The sequence below is a fragment of the Amblyomma americanum genome, chromosome 5 (genome assembly GCF_052857255.1).
Source record: "Amblyomma americanum isolate KBUSLIRL-KWMA chromosome 5, ASM5285725v1, whole genome shotgun sequence".
In the NCBI taxonomy this organism is placed as follows: Eukaryota; Metazoa; Arthropoda; class Arachnida; order Ixodida; family Ixodidae; genus Amblyomma; species Amblyomma americanum.
Window position 1 is genome coordinate 11,892,614 of NC_135501.1, and position 17,285 is coordinate 11,909,898.

The 17,285-nt window shown below is 43.8% G+C and overlaps 1 protein-coding gene across 1 annotated transcript in view; it reads left to right on the forward strand.

Annotated features, from left to right (window-relative positions):
* LOC144133707 (L-lactate oxidase-like) overlaps positions 1–17,285 on the forward strand; it is a 173,545-nt gene that overhangs the window by 93,224 nt on the left and 63,036 nt on the right. The window lies entirely within an intron of this gene.

The following is a 17,285-nucleotide window of genomic DNA, read 5'->3' on the forward strand; positions in this document are numbered from 1 at the left end:
CACTGCTTTGCTGCTTTCGGACGTATATAGATTTAGATTTCGTGTGACATATTCTTTACTAATCAAATACGCAAAAACATGGAACCATTGGTATCGGTTATGTCTGCCATGGTTTTAAGACATAAGAATACATTCTTTTATTTAAATAATACATTTTAACTCGTCTGGATAGTGCGTAGCGTTATCTAATACACAATGCCATTGTCAATGGCAATGCAGTTATTATTCTTGAGTTTTATTCCTCCGCAAATTCTATGAGGAGGCCGCCCTGCAACATGAGCCTCCCCACCCGAACAAAATTTCTCGCTACGCCACTGGTTATGCCCTATGTGCATAAAATGGCACATAACCTGAAGACGGTGGCTTCTAAGCAGGGCATCCGTCTTGTGTTCTCCGCCCCCTGCAGGCTGTCTGAACTTTGCAGGCGTATGGCGGACGGTCCGTGCAGCGCCGCCTGCACCACTAAGCACGAGTACCAGTACGTGCATTGCTCCATTAATGTGGTGCACCAGTTTCAGCTGCAATGTGGCAGTATTTACCTTAGCCAAACTGGCCAATTTATTAATGATAGACGGCGGCAGCATTTCCGCTTTCTGAAGGGTGGAATTGGCGCTAATCTCCTCACACATTGCAGGGAATGCAAGGGTTGTTACCTCAAGCTAAATGAAGCAATTACCGTAGGAAGGGGAAAGTCTAGAATTGAGCGGGAGATATTAGAAGAAGCACCCATGCGCAAGCTTGGCCTTGACACCTGTGTAAGTGAGCCTTCTCTGGCTCCTCTAGATAAAGAGACGCGGTTTCTGACTCACAAGTGATAGATGTCTTACCCCTTTGCACTCGTTTTTCTTTTGCCATCGTCTCTGATTCTCACACGTGTTTTTCTTGTGTTTTTTTATTATTTCATGGCATTCCACGCGCAAACGCAATGTTTTGCTGCTATGCGTTTCTTGGCAGCAGCGACGTGCCCTCGTGCGCACTGTGTTAACAGTTGTACGCTCCTGTCACAGGCACAAACCGCTTGGCTGTACTCAGCGCCCGCACCGGACCAAGCCAGCTCTCCACGCCGGACTTTAGATTGTTACGCCGGATTTTCCGCAAGTTGTACCAGGAGGCGTGACCGTCAGCTGCGCAGAACTACTGCGCTGCCCTACGCCAGTGCCAGGAGCTACAAAAGGAGCCACATCAGCGCAGCTAGCCTCACTTGGCAGCAGCGACGTGCCCCGTGCGCACTGTGTTAACAGTTGTACGCTCTTGTCACAGGTTAGTGTTGTCGCCGTATCGATTCCTTGACTTATCTTCTGTATTGTGTGTCGTCGCTGCTGCCTGATTTTGGACTTGTGCTTGTGTGTTTTCTCAAGCTGCAGTGCTTTATTATCTTGTTGCACCCGAAAGGCTGCTTGCTTTCAAATGTCTAAAGAGTTAAATAAGCTGAAGGAAGAAATGAGGGCTGAATTAGTTAAACTTAAAGACGAAGTAAAACTTGAACTGAAGGCCTTTCGAGAGGCTATGGAAAGAGATTTGCGAAACGAAATTCGTGAGCTAAAAACCGAGCAAAAAAGCTTGACCGAGAGCCTTGAGTTCGCGCATGGGACAATAGAGGACATCAAAAAACAACTGGATGATGAGGTTTCCAAAAACGTGCAACTATCAACTGATAATGAGGCGCTGTGTGCCAGATGCGCATCTCTCGAAAGAAAATTGCAAAATGCAGAAAGCAGGCTTACTCATGCTGAACAATATTCAAGGAAGTGTAACATTGAAATACAAGGAATAGCAGAGACTGAAGGCGAATCCCTGAGTGACATTCTCTCTAAAATTGGCAACACCATCTCAGAACCGATAGAAGAAGCTGACATTGAAGTCTGCCATCGCGTGCCGACGCGAACTGCTGGGAAATCGAACATCCTCGTCCAATTCAAATCCCGCAGGAAGCGAGACATTGTCCTGACGAAGGCGAAAAAAACACGGCTTACAAGCAAAGACATCAGCCTAGACAAATCAGATGCAATATATGTTAATGAGCACCTCTGTCCCGCATTGAAGAAACTACTTGCAATGGCTGTGAAAAAAAAAATATGAGTGTAACTGGAAATCGGTGTTGTCCTACAACGTGAAAATCTTTGCCAAGCAGGCAGATAACACGCCCACTGTGCATGTGACAGGTGAGGACGTTGTCGACAAGATTTTTTCTACTCAAGCGGGCAACACAGCTCGTGATGCCGATAACGTCTGATTGCCGACATCGTGCTCATCTGGCTATCTTGCTTCGTGTTTTCAAGCATTGAAAGATGGATTATCAGGAGCTTACTCTGCCATCTGATGTGAAGTTTGATTATTTATCATGCGAATCAGTTATGCATATCAATGCACGTTCAGTGAACCGTAAAGAAGATGACATTGTCCTTTTATTACAGCAATTTTGCTCTCAATTTTCTGTCCTAATGCTGTCGGAAACTTGGTATACAAACAGCAGCAAAATGTTGGAACTAGATGGTTACAATAACTTCTTTCTTAATCGTAAAAACAGCAGGGGTGGTGGCGTCGCAATTCTAGTTGCAAAGCACAAGAAGTGTGAAATTTTGCCGGAATTCAGTAAGACCACTGTGGATTATGAAATCTTAACGCTGAAAAATAAACAAGAAATAATTTCTGTCTTGTATCGTCCACCAACTGGGAATGTTGCACGCTTCTTAGAATTTTATGCAGACTTCTTGGAATTTATTTGTAAAAACAACCTTAGGCTCATCAGTGGTGGTGATTTTAACATAAACATGTTAGAGGAAAATAACTGTGTTCGTGACTTTAGCACAAAACTGGTTTCATCTGGTTTCATAAATGTGATTAAAACACCAACTCGAATTACATGTTCTACATCATCCATGCTAGATCTCATTGTTACGAATCTTGACACTGAAATTTACAATGCAGGCACAGTTGCCTGCGACGTTAGTGATCACTGTCCTACTTTCTTAACATATCGCATTGATTCACTGGACAGGAATGTGAAAAGGGAAACATTTTTTGTTCAGCGCATTACCGAAAGAAAGCTAATCTCGTTCAAGAATGAAATCATGAACCAAGATTGGTCTGCCTTGCTAAAACATGTGGATGCAAATGACGCGTATAACGAATTCATAAATCGTTTTGTGTGCATCTATGCTAAACATTTCCCTTTGCAAACTATCGTGCCAACAAAAAAGATTAAGAAACCATGGGTCACTCGAGAACACTTACAAATGATCAAAAATAAAAATCGTCACTTTCATTCTTTCTTGCGTGCACGTTCAAAAGAAACTCTAAAGGAGTTTAAAATATTGCGGAATAAGCTAAACGCTGAGCTTCGGAGAGCCAAATCTTTATACTATGAGCAGTTATTTGCAGACTGCGCTCGACAACGCCCGGATGCTGCATGGAAAGCAATAAACACTGTTTTGGGTCGTAAAGTAAAAGTTCCCTTCCGGATGTTTTAACACATGAAGGTGGTGAATTGAGCGGTAAAGCGCTTGCGGATTACCTTAAAAATCATTTTGTGAGTATTGCAAATCCTTGTGACTATCCTCCAGATACAACTGGAATCTCCACTAGTACAATGAAAACAATATACCTTCAGCCTACTGATGAGCAGGAGATTTATAACACTTTCATGTTGCTCCGAAACAGTAAGGCGCTTGATATTGAAAACATTCAAATCATGCCGATAAAGTATGTATTGACCTTACTTACATCCGTACTTGCTTACATATTTAATTTAATACTGGATTCGGGCGTCTTTCCTGAAAAAATGAAATGTGCCAGGGTTTCTGTAATCTTCAAGGGCGGCGACCCAAACTTGGCAACAAACTATCGCCCAATTTCAGTCCTCCCTGTATTTTCTAAGGCACTAGAAAAAATCATTTTTGCTCGTATAACTAACTTCTTTAACAAAGAAAACATAATAACAAATGCACAGTTCGGTTTTAGGAAGGACAGATCGACGGAAACTGCTTTACTAACATTAAAAGAAAATATTTTACGAAGCATAGAAAGTAATTTGTTCTCGTTGGCTGTTTTTATAGATTTCAACAAGGCTTTTGACTGTCTGGACCATAACATTCTTCTATCCAAAATACAAGCTTACGGGATCCGCGGCACGTGTCTAGCTTTGCTGAAGTGCTACCTCAGCAACAGGTTTCAGAGAGTGTTTGTCAAAAACTGCAGCTCATCCCTTTTTCCGATAAAGAGTGGCGTACCCCAGGGAAGTGTGTTAGGTCCGCTGTTGTTCTATACATACGTTAATGACTTGGTGAATATTGATAATACAGTAAAACTAGTGATATATGCTGATGATAGTACTATTCTTATTTCTGGCCCAAATGCTGATGGTTTAATCATGCAATGTAATGAATTTTTAGCTAAGCTATCCACATGGTCCAAGTTAAACAGACTTCAAATCAATTGCACTAAAACTAAAGCTATTATATTCCGCGCTAAAAACAAATTAGTTGAAATAAATCACACTATAACCTATGAGCACCAAGAAATTGAAATCGTTGACAACCATAAAATATTAGGTGTACATTTTTCCTCACATCTAACCTAAGATGCTCACATTGATCACCTTCGTAAAAAACTTTCCTCGATTACAGGAGTTATATCGCGCTGTCGTACTGTACTTCCACCCAAGATAAAACTTCAAGTATATCATGCTTTGTTTAACTCTCATTTAAGATACTGCAGTCTAGTTTGGTGCACAACCACAAAAACCAATTTAAATAAACTCCTGGTTTTATAGAAAAAATCATCCGTTACATAGCAAATATTGAGCCCATGGTAACTACAAAGGGTGCATTTGAATCATTCAATATCATAAGTGTAGACAAGTTGTATGAGTTTCGCCTATTACAGTCAATCTACTTTTCCTCCCCTGAAGTTACTAACCTTCTAAAGTCCTTGGCATCCTTAGAGCGACGAAATATTAGCGTGCAAACAAGAAATGTTGATGCGTGGGCAGTTCCTCATTTTCGTACATTTTATAAATATCAGTCACTTACCCATAACCTCCCTACAATACTAAACAAATATAGACACACAGTGGGCTTGAACAAAAAACAATTACATTCCTGTTTTGTGCAGTTGTGATCCATTAATTTTTGTTTGTTGTTTCCGCGTATGTGCTTTTCAGTTGTTTTATTTTGGTTTCAGTTCATTACTGGTAGCTTTATGTGATTGACATCATTATTACCTGTCACAGTAACTGTTTTATTATTTCCCTATTACTGTCTACCTATGTACTATTCATCTATTATGTTTCTATTCTTTACGCTGCTGCCTTGTAATGGTCTCTTGGGCCTCGTCAAGCTTTTGTGTAGCTTTTAGCCCAAGAGACCATCCAGTTGTCTTCTGGAAATAAAGATGTATTATTATTATTATTATTATTATTATTATTATTATTATTATTATTATTATTATTATTATTATAAACGTCAGTTGCTAGTTACCGCTTGCCCTATCCAACTCGTTTTACGTCCTGTCCTGAAGTCGCGGTTCTTTTACATTTTAAAAAGTACTAAAAGGTGGGAACGCACTATGCTATCGTGCATTAGCGGACAGACGTTAACCAGGAGTGGAATTCCTCATCAATGAGAATATAGGTGGCAACATAGAGGAATTCTATGGTATTAACGAGAGGGTGGCAGCTATCGCAATTATGCTCAATAGGAGGTGCAAGCTGAATGTGGTGCAGGCATACGCGCCTACATCCAGCCATGATGACCCGATTGTTGAAAGCTTCTATGAAGACGTAGAATCGGTAGTGAACAAGGTAAAATCACAGTACACTGCATTGATGGGCGGCTTCAATGCGAAGGTAGGTAAGAAGCAGGCTGGCGACCATTCGGTAGGCGACTATGGGATAGGTTCTAGGAATAGCAGGGGAGAGTTATTATTAGAATTCGCAGATAGATATAATTTATGAATCATGAATACCTTTTTCTGCAAACGAGAGAACAGGAAGGGGACCTCGAAGAGCCCCAATGGTGAGACGAAAAATGAAATTGACTTCACACTGTGCGCTCAACCTGGCATCGTTCGGGATTTGGACGTCCTAGAAAAGGTGCGCTATAGCGACCACGGAATGGTAAGGTCTCGAACTAGCTTACACTTGAAGAGGGAACCTAAGAAACTTAAAAAGCGGAAGCCCATCATCGAGTTAGCGGTAAGAGGGGAAGTACAGGAATTCAGGATATTGCTACAGAACTGACATTCGGCTCTAACTGAGGAAGGCGATCCTAATGTTTTAACAATGAATGATAATGTTACTGCGGCCATCACGGAGTACGCCGTAGAAGTAGGCGGCAGGATATTTCGACAGAATACCGGCAAGCTATCTAAGGAGACGAAAGATCTGACGAAAGGTCTAACCCTACAGACAGAATAGAACTAGCACCGCTATCGAAGTTAGCGCAAGGTAGCTGACATATCCAGAGAATCGAACATGCTTTAAATAACGGAGGTAGTCTAAAACCGATGAAGAAGAAACTAGGCATAGGCAAAAACCTTTAAAAGAAAAAAGCGAGCAATGTCTTTAGCAATGTGGATAAGATAGTTATAGCAGCGAGGAGTTCTACACAAATATATACAGTAGGCAAAGTAATCAGCAGGTTAATGAGAGATGCTGTAGCGCACAGCACATAGACATCTCAGCAGTAACAGAAGAGGAGGTAAAGAAAGCCTCAGAAGCAATGCAAAGGGTCACAGCAGTTGGTGAGGATCAGATAACACAGATCTATTGAAGGATGGAGGAGAGATTGTGCTAGAAAAGCGCCAGCCTGTATACGCGATGCCTTGCGACCTCGAGCGTACCGGAAGCTTGGAACGCGCCGTCAGATTGGCTGTCCTTATCTGCTCGCTCAGGTCTGAGAATAATTGGGGTGGGTGGGAAGGGAAGTTATGTAATAGATAAGATTGTGGGAGCTTTGAGCTTGTACAGCGGGCCTACCACCCTCTTTGTTTTCTTCTTTTCCCTTTCCCTCCTTCCGTCCTTTTCCTCTTTGCTTTTACTTTTTCTTTCGTTATTTTAATTGGGAGAAGATGAATAGAGAGGAGCCAGTCTTTATAGGTGGTCGTTATTTTTTTAAAGTGGTGCCGTGAAATTCCTTGGTCGAAGAGAGAGGGAGAGAAGCGGTAGAGGAAATGCAGGGAGGTTAAGCCAGCAAAATGTTTCGGTTGGCTACCCTGCACTGGGGAGAGGGATGAGCGGGCGTAAAAGAATAAGAACAAGTCGAGAAATTCGTTCCGTAAGGAGGAAGACGAGGGAGAGGCTAACTATTGGGCGGCTGGTCCGGTTTTCCCTTTCCCCTGTGCCTTCGCATCTTTTTTCTTGTGTGGATAACGCCCGCGTTGAGTTTCTAAATCTTAGGTAATGCCTACGCAGTCCCCCGGCCAGGGGAAGTCCTCCTGGTCGGCTTCCCTACAGCCTCATGAGATGCCTCTGGAAGGTTTTCAACGCTCCGGCGTCCGCAGCATTCCTGTGGCGATGATGCCAAAGGATGGTGGTTCTATCAAAATTAACAATCCAGAGCCTGTTCGAGCTGCTCTCCAGACGGCCACTTCCCTCTATGAGGCAATCACTGATGTAAGGCAGTTTGGACGTGGCCGGATTTTGTGCCGTTCACCAGACCTGTCGTGCGTAAATAATCTTGTAAACTTCGCTTCTTTTGGGTCTTTTTCGGTAAACAGCTTCATTCCGACTCATCTGGCCTGTACGAAAGGATTGGTTCGAGGTGTGAACTCTTGTTTGTCTCCAGTTGAGACCCTCGACCTTCTCTCTGCAGCGGGTGTTGTTCCTGTGTATCGCTGTAGCCGGGAGGTGAACAATGAGCTGGTGCCAACAAAAACGGTTATTGCCACTTTTGCGGGTACTGCGTGCCCCTCAGAAATAGAAGCATGACCTCTAACCTTCCGTGTAGATCCCCTTCCGTCTAAGCCACTGCAGTGCAGCAATTGCTGGCGATATGGCCATAGTGCTCGTGGCTGCAAGTCCACCTTGAAGTGTTGCAAATGCGGCAGTGACCATTCAGCAAATTTATGCTCTGATCAAAACGAGAAGTGTTGTCTTTGTGGTGGATTTCATGCTGCAAATTTGATGGATTATCCTTCTCTGGATCATGAATTGAAAATTCTATACATAACCGACCAAAAACGCTGTTCGCGGCGCGAAGCAACATCAGAAATTAAAGAGAGAGCTCACGGTTGTGCAGGTGTGTCAGCCCGTTCAGGAGTGACCCTAGATTCGTCTATCTCTCGGGCAATAGTGACTGCTGTGGATGCCTTTATGGCTAAGAAGGTTGAAAAGATAGTGTCCACTGTCGCAGAGCGCATATCTAATGCTCTGGCAATGGAGATTACCCAGGCCATGCAAATTGAAATGACTTTTGCCATGTCAGCCATGCCTTAGTTAATGACCCAACATTCCTTGCCTGAGCAGTCTCAGCCCCAAGAACAAGTTACTGCTTTTTCTCCACTTCCTCGGTCCACTAATTCAGATAATGCTCAAATTATTCATGATGCAGAGATGGCGGATTCGAATACGCGAATCCTCAAACGCAGTGGATCCCTCATGTCTAACCCTTTTTCTCCACATCTTCAGCCGAAATCAAAGAATCAACAAATTGGTTCTAAGCCAAAAGAAACTATTTTAGGACAGAAAGTTGTTGCTGCCCGGATTTCTCAACCATAGAGGTGTTAAGAGTTCTCCAGTGGAATTGTCGGTCACTTCTTCCAGCTTCAACAGTCTCACTGTACCTTATATGTGAACATAATCGAGAAATAATTATTTTACAAGAAACTTGGCTTACATCTGAAAAACACTTCCATTTGCAAAATTATTCTTCATTTCGACAAGATCGTAAGTCAAGAGGAGCAGGCTTACTCATACTAGTTTTTCTAAATATTGTCACAGGGCTAAGATTACTTTTCAGTCCTCTACTATAGACTGTGAGTTATTGGCTTTAGAGATCGAAATTCCAGGGTGCTATCCGTTTTCATTAGTAAATGTTTATTTTCGTGCAGGATACCAGGCTGCTAGATCTCCTGCTCCTTATTTTTCTGAAGTCAGTTCTCTTCGCCGGTGACTTTAATTCTCATCACGTGTCGTGGGGATCTAAGGCTGCGGTAAGAGCTTTTGGATTGGGTTACTGATAACAACCTTTCATGTATGAATTCAGGTTCGGCCACATTTCTCCGCGCACAAATTCGATCTGTGGTAGATTTAACTTTCACCAGCCCTAGTTTTTTTGTGCTCAATTGGTCGACTGTAGATTGCGGAACATCTAGCGACCACATACCTATCGTGTATGATATTGACTGCTGCTTAACTTCGGCGTGCTCTCAGTTGAGGTCATATATAAACTATCACCAATTTCAGTCCTCTTTGCCCTGCACTCTTGCTTCAGCAGTTAATTCTGCTGAAGAACATACAGCAAAAGGCATATGCTTGGCCATTGAGGAATGCCGAAAGAAGTTCAAATTTTTGGCACGTACATCAAGAGGGAACACTTGAGCTAGATGGTGGAATGCAGATTGCTCGCGGGATTACAGACGCAGAAAGGCTGCATGGAAGAACCTCCTACATATTCAGTGCCAAAAAATTGGCATGATTATAGATCCATTGCAGCTACTTTTAGACGCACAATCTCACAAGTGAAAAAAATTATGAATCCGAGCATTTTGATTTCCTATCAAAATCAGGAAATCGTCGCGCACTTTTCGGATTCTTAAGATCGCGAAAAAGATTCCGGTTTCAGAAATTTCACCCTCATGTGTTTTGGCCCTGAAAGAAGCAATAGAAACAGTTGAGACAATTGCCAAAGTATTAGAGCAGCGTTTCGCCTCTGTACTTCCTTTGTGTACCGCGTTTGTGGCGTCAGTAGACCAGTTTCAACATGTCCTCCCTATTACCCTTCCCGAGCTTTCCCCGATAGTGTTGAGGTTACCAACTGCTGCTCCTGACCCTGATAGGGTAACATCAAATATATTAAGAATCCTCTTTGAGGAGTCCCCTACATCCTTATTGCAGCTGGTTAATTTTTCAATCACACATGCATGAATTCCTCCTGAGTGGAAAATCGCAAAAGTGATCCCTTTACCTAAAAACGATGGTGGTGGCTATTCTCTGGATAATGTTAGACCCATATCATTGACATCAAATGTGGTTAAGTTAATTGAAAGGGTCATACTCCTACGTGTTTCGGAGTTTGGGGACCGCAATAATATCCTTAGTCCCTGTCAAATTGGTTTCGGTCAAAAATGTTCCATATGGAATGCTCACACCGAACTTGAGAGTCGCATTCGTATTGCGAGGCACCAAAAAATGCATGCTGCGTTGGTGACATTAGATGTAGCCAAATAGGAGAGCAGAAAGTTGGGCGAGTTGGTTGAAATGCATACTGAAGAAGTTGGCGCGGAAAAACGAGGACAAGCGAGACAAACAAAGACGAGCGCTACTCACAACTGAAGGTTTATTCCAGACAATGCTCGAATAAATAGTGAAACCAACAAGAACAAAAACAAACAAACGTCATGAACACCACAAGTTACCCCGTGAATCCCAGTGATTTGGTTAGGAACAGATACTCCCTATCAGAGAAGCGGACGGAAGTCTGACTAATGCACTTATCGCCACTGATGCGCATATGAAAGGCTTCCATGAGCTCCCGCGTGAGTTGCTCCCTGTGCCTGAATAGGATGGTCGTTTTTTCAAAAAGCGGTTTACACTGGATTTTCTTTTCCTTGTCGTTTGTAATGCACGTGCGGCAATGTTTAGGGAGGTTATCAAGAGAATCTCCCCCAAGCAATCTTCGGTGCTCTCCTAATCTCTCGTTGACGCATCGTCCAGTTTGGCCGATGTATAGAGCGCCACACGACAACGGCAATCTCTACACAACCCCCCTGGCACAGGTAACGATCGGGGCTTTGTGTTTGATGTTGCATTCATTTCTTGTTTTTCTTGTTTTTCGTACCGTTCTTTCGCCTCCTTCTTCCATCCGTTTGTGCACCTGTGAACAGATTGCTCCCAACTTTCGAGGGGCGGAAAACACAATCGGAATTTGATAACGCCCGGCAACATTTTTCAGTCCATGCGCCAATCTGTGCACATATGGTATGACTGCAAAATTTTTTTTGTCGCTCTTTTTCCCGGAGTTTAGGTCACGACCCATCCTTGACCCACCTTACCAATCTTCCATAAGCTTCTACAATTATATGCTGAGGGTACCCGCTTTCTTTCAGCCTCTTCAACTGGGACTCGACGCTTTCCTTGATAGCATGTGAGCAAGACTTGGTGATGGCCGCTTTTAGACAGGAAGTGACTATCCCGTTCTTTATGACTTTGGAGTGACCAGATGAATAATCAAGCAACGCTTTTTCTCTTGATAACCTCCCTAAACATTGCCGCACGTGCATTACAAACGACAAGGAAAAGAAAATCCAGTGTAAACCGCTTTTTGAAAAAACGACCATCCTATTCAGGCACAGGGAGCAACTCACGCGGGAGCTCATGGAAGCCTTTCATATGCGCATCAGTGGCGATAAGTGCATTAGTCAGACTTCCGTCCGCTTCTCTGATAGGGAGTATCTGTTCCTAACCAAATCATTGGGATTCACGGGGTAACTTGTGGTGTTCATGACGTTTGTTTGTTTTTGTTCTTGTTGGTTTCACTCTTTATTCGAGCATTGTCTGGAATAAACCTTCAGTTGTGAGTAGCGCTCGTCTTTGTTTGTCTCGCTTGTCCTCGTTTTTCCGCGCCAACTTCTTCAGGATGTAGCCAAAGTTTATGATAGCGTAGAACACTGCATATTGTTGAAAAGATTATATACTCGGCAGTTTTCGAATTACTTACTTGCGTGGATATCTGCGTTCCTTGAAAACACAGTTTTTTTTGTATACTAAATGGTGTGAATTTTGGAAGATATAAACAATCCAGAGGTGTTCCACAAGGGGCAGCCTTGACCCCTGTGCTCTTTAATATTTAATGAGCTGTATTCCCAGCCATCAAAACATTCGCTCGTACGTCTTTGCGGACGACATTGCATTTTTCACTGCTGCAGCTGACATTCAATCTCCCTATGTGCGCCTGCAATCGTACCTGAATTTGCTTGAAAGTTGGTTGTGTGACTTACGTCTCAACTTAAATGTAAACAAGGGCGCAGTACTGTTCATCTGTCTCTCAGTTACCAGCGACAAAATATTCCTCAAGTTAAGTAATTAAAATATCTTGGTGTCATTTATGATGAGAGCTTCACATGGCGCTCTCACATTGACCACGTCGCAGCGAAAAGGGCTCGTGCTGTGGGAATGTGGCGTATATTATGTAATCCCCGGTCTGTAATGCGGAGAGATGCACTTTTGCTGATTTATGTTTTGTAAGCCCGAACAATTTTAGAATTTGGAACTGTGCTGTTTTCTGGTACGGCTGGTAACGAAATTCGCCCACTCGTTCTTTTGGAGCGGGAAGCGCTTCGGTTGTGCCTTGGACTCTACAAATTTGTGGCCAATAACATGCTTTATCTTGAAGCCCGTATTCCTCCTTTATAGTCTAGATTTCAATTCCTAACTGTTCAGACGTACCTAAGGATATATGAATCAGATTTACACAGCTCCTTGTCTGTTTTTTGTTGCAAGCCGACTTCCTTTTCTGGAGTCCACTGGCCTAGATATGCCTCATGTCGTTATGGTACAAAATTTGCTTGAACCTTTAAATGTTCTTTTGTATAACATCCTTCCGACAATATACAGTGGGTACTCTGTAGAAATAGTCTGTGATGACAATTTCCCAAAAAACGCTAAGCATTTACCACCTCGCATTTTAAATGGAATATTAGAAGACCATTTACAAAGCCTACCTATTAGTAGAGTCAGTTCTTGGGCTAGTTGGTATTCTTGAGTCACATTCATGGTATTCCAGCGCAACGGCACATAGCCAAAGAAAGGAAGACGGAAAAGAAGAAGGACGAACACAGCGCTGACTGACAACTGTTTAATCAGAGACGCACACACAGCTTAAATACCCTTAGACCAGCGCAAGCGCACACCGTAAAAGAACCAAACAGGAAAAAATAGGAAAACATAATCTCATCACATCTTTATCGCTGATGAGATTGTTTTCCTATTTTTTCCTGTTTCGTTATTTTACGGTGTGCGCTTGCGCTGGTCTAAGAGTATTCAAGCTGTGTGTGTGTCTCTGATTAAATAGTTGTCAGTCAGCGCTGTGTTCGTTCTTCTTCTTTTCCGTCTTCCTTTCTTTGGCTATGTGCAGTTGCGCTGGAATACCATGAATGTGACCTTACCTATTAGCTTAACGATAGCTACTGGTGCCCCCCACCCCCCCCCCCCCCCCCCCCAATGTTATGAAAAGGCACGGGCGGGAATATATTGCCCGCTTCTAGATTGGTCTTTTTCTGTGGTGCTTCCCGACTGCACCTCAATTTTCCAAGCGGAGTTTCTGGCGGTGGTGCTTGCTCTTCGAAAACTAGAGCAAGCTTTCTCTTCAGTAGCTGTCATTATAGACTCTCTTTCTTTGTGTTCGTCCCTTGCTTCGGCTGTAGATTCGCCAGTCCTAAACACCTTCCATATGCTACTCCCTTCGCATTTGATCCTTGTTCACCTGATATGGGTGCCAGGCCATAGCGGTGTGACAGCCAATGAAGTTGCGGACTGCCTGGCAAAGGCGTCCCTCAATGGCCCCGTGCTACCTATCGTTCCGGCTACAGCATACATTACAGCAGCGAGGTTTCGGAGACAGAATTTGTTAAGAGTGACAATTGGATCTCTTTTAATGTGTGATGATTACCTGCGCCTGAGGTATTCGTGGAGCAGGCAATCATGCCATTCACGGCAGGTTGAGGTATCTCTATCAAGGCTTCGCTGCCGGATCCCACCCTTAAATTTTTATTTGCACAGGTGTGGGTTGGCACTTAATCTCGTCTGTGTATTCTGTGGTGAGCACGAAACCGTAGACCATTTTTTGTTGTTTTGTTGCCGATACACCATGATGAGAAGACGGATTTTAGAGAAACCACTACAACAGCTTGGCCTTTGAGCAGCCTAGTCATATTTTCGTTTGGAGCCACCGTACTTGGGTACAGCCACAAGTATGTTTTTCCCGCCGTTCAAATTTTTTTATGGAATGAAGTCAGCTATCTTGTTAATTTATTTAATTGTTTTCAATATTTCTGTTATTCTTACAATTATTATTATCATTTAACTACTCGAATATAAACATCAGTCTCGATCTCCAGCGTGCGTTATGCATTTCCCGTTTCATTTCGTTGTTCCTTTTTGTTTACTTGTTCCTTCCTTACCATTCAGTTTATTTTCGTCTAGGAAATATTTACCTGAAAAACTCTCTGTGCCCCCCAATTCTTGGCCAATCCCTCTATGTGGGCATGTGCCATAGTATGAGGATAACAAGAACAACAACAAGCACGAAAGGCAATGACACAAGCACTGTAAGTCACAGACTGCCACAGCTGTAGTCTACATGCCTTGAGTGCTGCCGACTTCTACAACCTGAGTAGAACAGATCGAGGGCCCTCCATCACAAGGCAGCGCAGAGGTTTCAGTGTCAAGAAAGGCTGCTTGCCATTGTGGGTGATAATGTTGATGACAACGGAAGCATCGGACTTATTCTCGGAAGGATGAGGGGAGGATGCGTTGTGCCAGCTATTGGGTAGCTGCAAGCACTGGATTCAACAAATCCAGCATCTGCAGTGCATTCTGTGCAGCTGGAATGTGCGTGCTGGAAAGCAGCGCACAAATGACGTTCACGACTAGGCTTCAGCATTGCGATCACTTGTTCAACTGCGACCTGGTCCGGTTTCTGACCTACTACCCGACCAGCAGTAGGCTCAACAAACTGAGTGCGGGTGCTGCGGTGGGTGCTGGGTGCTTTGGGAGTGAAGGCCAAGCCACTCGCCGGTCGCCGGTACGCAATACCTGCTTGATCCCTGCGGGTGTGTGTAGCTCAGGCAGGGATGGCCAAGGCCCGTCTGCGACAACCGTCTGTGCCTCGCCGGTCACATTGCTCCCAATCCTTAATGTAGTATGCGGAGGGGAAGGACAAGTTGCGGAAATTCTTGGATGATCATTTCCAATGCTCGCTACACTTTTAGAACGTCTCTGACGAGGGCGAAGACGTCGTCGCACCTTAGCGGTAGCTTCTTTGTGAGGAATTGTCTCTTGTCATTTGTTTGAGTATCGCCCTTTCCTTTTTCAGGCGAGGACAATCTTTTGATGCAGCGTCATGAGGGCCGCGGCGGCAACTGGCTCACGTAAGGACTGTTGCCCGGCAAGAATCGCCGCTGTGTGGCTGAGTACACCGTGGGCATACGATGGAGAAATTACACACACTACTCACGTGCCCTATAGTTCGAAGAGAAGTTTCACCTGTGTCGTTGGGAGGCAGAGCAGTCTGTCCGCTTCCTGCCTTAGGGATGAGGATTACCTTGTTCGTTGGGAGGGGCGATGCCCACTCCGTGTCGTTGGGAATGGGGCAAGCCCTACCCCTTATGGTTCAGAATGACAGGTCAGTGAGGTAGTTTTGAAGAGATACTTTGGTATAAGACGCTCTATTTCTCTGGAGGTCATGAAATTGACTCCTTATGATGGGTTAATTTACAAGGTGGCCCTTTGGGAAAGGGGAGACACCTCAGGAGTGGTTTTACAGGGATGTGTGGGTTCCCTATTTAAGCTCTTGAACCATTGTGAAGACTCCGTGGGCATGGAACTGGCTCTATACTTATTAAGGGAGAGCTGTTTTAGAGTATTTGAAGTTGAATATATAAAGAGATGCATAAATAAATAAACAAATCGATAAAGAAACAAAGAAATAAAAAAACGCTAAATATGTGGCTCTGCTACAGGCAAGTGCGCCCGCCAGTATTAGAGGCCCTCAAGAGGAGAGAATGACAGAAACTCAGGTTGTTTATGCCTATAGGTACTTTTTTCCTTCCCTTCCCTGTTTTTTCTCTTTTCTTTCCTTTTTACATTAATTAGATATTGTAATGATGGATGAGGGCCAGAAAAAGAGCTTTTAATGGTGGTAAATTGAGTCGTTATTTCTTTTAATTAGTGTCTCGAGTGCTTTGTATATTTAGTGGTTTGTAATGATTTATGGCTTATAGTCTGTGATGTTGGGGAATTATTTGGTGACAGGTTGTCTTTTCGTAGTAGTGAGAGGGCACTGTGTTAGAGAGTGGTCTAAGTTTTGGACAGGAGACCCACATTTACTTATGCTGTTTCTGCTTTTGTTAAATATTTGGAGATAATGAGGGAAGCATCCGTGCTCTCTAAGTACCTGGCTGGTGTAATAGTTTGTTGGGTAGTGCGGGGTTATGTGTGATCAGCAAGACTTTCATTTGAGCTAGTTGGTTGTAGCTTGACATGGTTTACGCAAAACGCGTACAGGCGCTAAAAGACGAAGACAAGCACACTCAAGACAGGACAGGCGCCTGTCCTGTCTTGAGTGTGCTTGTCTTCGTCTTTTAGCGCCTGTACGCGTTTTGCGTAAACCATGTTATGTGTGATGTGCGCCTTATCCAAATGTAGGTGTGTCAGCTTTTTGCGCAATTTTTGAGTGCGTTCTCAGAAACCCTTAGAGCGTGTGGTGGTAGCGGTCTGGGTCTTAAAGAAATGCCCTCGACTCAGCGAGTCAAGTTAAAAAGAACTTCTTGTTGGACTAGTTGGTAATTGATTATTGTACTTTAAAGGCGCCAAAACACGCACACACACGCACGAGAGAAGTCCCGTTCTGTACCGTTCTCTTCTCTCGTGCGTGGTGTGCGTGGTCTTGGTGCCTTTAAAGTACAAGTGAAAAGCTCAGCTAGAAACCAGCTGCCAAGTGACAAGGGGCTTGGTCGTTTGGTGCCCAGATTTCACCGGTTGCAATCCAGAGATTGAGTCGGAGCCAAAGGTTCACAAACAAAGGAAAGTTGATACATAGGATTTCACAATCACTCATACGAGTACATACAAAATGATTTACAATACAATGCAACTCGTGCAAAATAACACACGAGAGAGATTACAGTACAACAAAAGCTATGCACCTAAAGAGCACTTACACAAGCAAGAGACAAAGCATAATTTGTCCACCGGGTACTGCGACAGTCCGACGACCTGAGGAACACGGCGGAGCCGTACCGCAGTTTAGCGCACGTTGGCTTGCTGCTCCGTGGCAGGGCTAGTGGTGGCCCGGGAGCCGAGCGGGCGCGCTTCTCGGAAGCTTGAACGGCAGCTCGGGCTGACGCAC